General features: G+C 36.8%; 1 long non-coding RNA gene across 1 annotated transcript; it reads left to right on the plus strand.

The window, feature by feature from the left end:
* The first annotated feature begins 3,099 nt into the window (after positions 1-3,099).
* LOC129891771 (uncharacterized) lies at positions 3,100-4,753 on the plus strand. Its single transcript, XR_008767233.1, has 3 exons — positions 3,100-3,174; positions 3,433-3,555; positions 4,690-4,753. It is a non-coding gene; the product is annotated as an uncharacterized LOC129891771 (long non-coding RNA).
* Positions 4,754-5,003: the final 250 nt, after the last annotated feature.

The following is a 5,003-nucleotide window of genomic DNA, read 5'->3' on the forward strand; positions in this document are numbered from 1 at the left end:
AAAGGGGTATTGTTCCCTAAACATGGGAACTCACCAAAAATAGTGTTCAAGCAATCCTAACTAGCCATGTAGAAGAGAACGAGGAGAAGAACTAGTCCCTACATGGTGATATAATATAGGAAAAAGAGTATGCATTATTATTTTAAATGTACTAAGTATGTAGGCATGCAATACAATGTAACACATTAAAAAAATTATAAGATAAGGAACATAAATGAGTGCATGCATGAGTAATCAAATAGATAGCATTAAAATCATACATAGGTGGGAAGGTGACTATAAACGATAATAAGACCATGTGAGCTATAATATGCAATCCAACATAACCCCCTACATTGGAAGGGGAGACTACTTGACAAGGTATAGCTATGTCAACATTCATTTCTTTAACATTAGATGGCCATATGTGGATCCACTAGCTTACCCTACAAGGGCTTCTATGGTGGTACATAGTTAATGAAATAAGAGGTTGTACTAGGATTCCCTTATTGAACCCCACCTCAAGCCCCATTCGGCGCTAGGTCAAATCCCATGGAATAGTATATCATAGTAACATAAACATACATATATTTTGATACATCAAACCTTCATTCGGTACAATAGCTCCTTAAAACCTTTGGTGATTCAAATATGCAAGAATTGTCCTTATCGCATAGAGAATCCACTAGCTTAGGTGAGAAAACTTTTCACCAACATTCATTCTTTCATTGAAAAGAGCCACATAATCATAGTCATTGCTTTCATAAACATTCAATTGGATCGCATAATCTTCAAGTCATGCTTTAGTAAAAATACAGTAAAACTAGGTGAGTTCAAGTAACTTTAACTTTCAAACATATATGTAAATAAAATTAAGAATAAACACTATGAAATTCATCAATTAAAATCATGTTTTAAACAACCCACAATAAATTTCAAACCATCAATCCATATATTTGAAATCATTTTGTATCTAAGTAGATTAATAATCATTAGTTTAACCATAATTCATGCTATTATGTAAAAATTAGAATGACTCATAAGAAAATGTTACTTGAAATCAAGAGATTTGATTGAAAAGGATTTTGGACTCCATGGGTGGAAGAACCCAGGGATGAAGACCCACATACCATAGAGTAAAGCTTGAAGAGAAATTGAAGAAGTCTTGAGAAGCTTGAAGTAATCTTGATGCTTAGTCTTCAATGGGGAGCCTTGAAACCCTTTAGTTTGAGAGAAATTTGTTGGATATTATTTGGGAAAGAAAAGGAGTGAAATCTATGGTTTTGGATAGCAAAAATAGTGGAAAATAACCGTAAAATGCATCCAACTTCGAATACATATGTTCAGGGAATTATCCAAGATGCCCTTACTTATAACTGGAAAATTTCACCAACATTTGAACTGTCTGGGATAAGTCCGCGATGTAGAGTGGCTCCCCCCAGGTTATGTTTTTTGCGAAATTCAATTTTTAGTAGATTTGAGCTTGATTCAAGTTCGGACAATTTTAAACTACCAAAGAACACAGGTGTGGCCCACGTTGTTTGCGAACTCTTCTACTTTGGGCATTTCTTAAAAAACATTTCATGCAAAATACGAGTCTAAAAAATCCTCTGAAGACATTTTCGCCCTATTTTACCTTATTATAACACATTTCTACCTTCAAAACACCCGGGATCTTACAGAGAGCCAGCTTGTGTTACCTCTTTCGATCCCTTAAGGGTGAGGGGTGCATCTGCGATAGGGAAGAAGAGGTAGAAAACATCAAATGGAGAGTATAGTGAGAAAGAAAAAGGTGAGAGGAACCACCCTATGTTTTCAAATCCATCAAGCCCATTTAAAAGGATTCAGACAGACATAGACCACTATGAGAGAACTATTGAAGAACCTGACTATGCTTCCTAGAGAATCTGTCATGTCCAATTTTGCTTCTAGTACAAAGGCACTATAGGTAACATTTGAGTCCCTCACCCAGGCCTACATGGATTTTTGACCTGATTTAGACATGGAGAAGAAGAAGAGGTTCACTTGAGATAGGTTGCTAGTGAAGATATAAAAGAGGATGAAATCCTTTTTGAGGATCTTAGTTCCACGGTCTAGTTCCCTTGTGATGATCCTCCAAGTGATTTATGTGTAAATACTTTCTTTTTGGCATTTAAAGCATTCCAATAGTGACCCCAAGTCATTTATGACTTGCTGACACTAACTGTTTGGTTTCCTAGTTGTTCATTTGGGATATTTGCACGTTTCTCTATTTTAGAGATGTTAAAATTTAAAAAGTTAACTTCAGTCAAAAAATCAAGGAAACGACCTAAAAATGGAATTTTGATGGTTCCATCATCTCCGAAATGGTCATTTTAGGCTAATGTCATGGTCGACTTAAGTTCCGAGACTTTCGGTGTGAGTTTGAACTATTAGATGTTTAGACTTTAAGATTTTACCTAACTTTGACCTTGTTCAATATTCATGAAAAATACACTCAAATGAGAATATTGTTAGCGTGGTTAGCTCCAGAATGTCAAGTTTGCTCTAGAATGATTTGTTGTAGACTTTTCGAAGCTTCAAGATCTAATCTCGACGCTTTTTGTAGAATTGTCCAAAAATCACACTAGGGTGTGGGACCCAGTTTTTTTTCAAGATAACCTCAGATGGATATTTCAATTTTTTTTGAGTCTGAAACATCGAAGTTGGTGGGTATCATAGTTCATTTGCACATACGGGGTTCTAAATAAATTTTAAGCACCCCATTGGAGTTTTAGGACTTGGCCAAAATAAGCTGTTGTAGTATTTTATGGTGCAGGTGACCTCTTTCATCGTGACCACAATGAAGCCTCCAGATCACGAAGGGTCACTACACTAGGGAATCACGATCATGTGGCCTTTGGTCATGATTGAGATGAATATTTAATTATGGTTGATCACTGTTAGTCATCGCAATCAAGAGACTTGACCTCTGTGATCGTGAAGGTCTCTCTCCTTGAGGGTCGCACCACGAACGTTTCTCTCACGAATGCAAAAGGCAATTCTCTAATCTTTTAATTAAGACCACAGACGTGATCAACTTATTTGCAAATATTTCAAAACTTGATTTCTCTCTCATTTTAAGTCTGATTTCTATGATTCAAAGCTTGGTGTGATTGGAAACTTCTAGGCTACATGGGAGATCAGTCAAAGAGTGTTAGGGATGCTTTTGTTGAGGTAATTTCTAATTTTTAGTGCATGTTCTCCGTAAATTAGCATTCTTTAAATGGTTTCTGCTGTTTCTAGCCCCAAATTTGTATTCCATTTTAGAACACAAGTGCAGGGAGGTGAATTGGACCTTTTCACTAAGTCAATCCTGAAATGTTCTACGTGGGTCCCACAAATTTGTTTTAGACTTCAAAATTGGTCTTTCATTGTTTTATGTGATTTTAGTGTCTAAATGATTGTATTAATGTTGTGAAACTGTTTTTATAGCATGGCACATTCAGAGGCCGTACGGAAGGGAAAATATCCAGCTACTTAATTTGGAGCACGCGCGATCGGCCTAAAGGAATGCTGTTACTTCCCTCTCCTTCTCCTAAGCATGAATATGTAAATGTATGTTGATTTTCATAAATTTGGGGTGGGTTGCTAGTTGATCATGTCTAACTTCTTAGAATCCATGTGTTAGGCATTTTTCCAGTATTTCGAGCATGGATAGCATGTTGGTTTATTTAGTTGATAATCCATATCTTGTGGTGTGACTTATTTGTGGCTTGTGATTATTGTTGGAGCATTTTTGGCCCTGTAGACTGATATAGCAGACTTCATAGTCTGAGCCTTATCTAGGCAGTAACCCAACTCTTGAGACGTTATATCCATAATTCCCTTAATTTGCCAATTTTGTGGTACTTGGTTCTTGTTTTGTCTGTTGCTCGTCGATTCAATTTGGATTTGGCTCAAGCATGGAGTGATTTATTGATGGCACTCAGATTTAGGTTCTTCTTGTGATGGTTGTCTAACTGCTAATCCTAAATCTAGACTACTCGCCTCTATTTGTGGTCAAGTCCTTGATTCATTCCACTGGGTTATGGTTAAAGTCCGTGCCTCGGTTTCTTATTCTTGGTTAGAGTCTTTGGCCATGTGCAACCTTGGTTAGAGTCTATCGCTATATTCAACATTGGTTAGAGTCCATCACTATCTTTAGCTTTGGTTAGAGTCTATCTCTATCTTCAGCCTTAGTTTGAGTCCCTGGCCATCTCCAGTTGTTGTTAAAGTCCCCGACTATCCCAATCCTTGTTAAAGTCCTTAATTCCTTCTTCACTTCGGTTCGAGTCCTTAGCTCCTATTTTTCCATGAATTGATTCCAGGGAACTTAGTTGATTTAGTTCAAGTATGTTAAAGTTTGTGGTAATCTTGGAAGTATCTTCAGGCTCTCTTTGAGGATCTTAACTATTTTGTGCACCTTTCAGGCTTATGGGGGTCTGTTTGGGTTTTACTTAAACTTGCACACGAGTGTTACCTCCGGGCTTATGGAGCTCCAGTTGGGTTCAATTAGTTGTTCTCTTTTTGTTTGTGTTCTAAGTATACTCGTGTGCCTACTCGTTAGATTTCTACCCTTGTTCTTGTTGTATTTATATTCTAGCATTTCATATTACGTTAACTTTTCCAACTCAGTTAGCCTATGATGCCTACTGAGTACCTATTATTTTGATAATCCTACTACAGTCTGCATTGGTCTTCATGATGAAGGCCCGAGCACTAGTTACTAGCATTGAGATCGAGGAAGTAGCAGTTTGATTCAGAGATGAGGGTGAGCACATGGCATCCTAGATTTACCTGTCTCTTTTTGCATATACTATGACTAGTCTTTTGCTTTTTGAGATAAGTCTTGTTTCTATCGTCCACTTTTGAGACTTGTATTTATTTTGTAGTAGCTCTGTACATGTGAATTTCTGGTTCTAGGAGAAATCTTTTATTTGAATATATATTTTTGGTTTGATTCCACTTTAGTTTCCTGATGTTAAGAAGGTATTGAGACGTGTATGCATACATTCATTCACATG

This window comes from Solanum dulcamara, chromosome 6 (genome assembly GCF_947179165.1).
Source record: "Solanum dulcamara chromosome 6, daSolDulc1.2, whole genome shotgun sequence".
Taxonomy (NCBI): domain Eukaryota; kingdom Viridiplantae; phylum Streptophyta; class Magnoliopsida; order Solanales; family Solanaceae; genus Solanum; species Solanum dulcamara.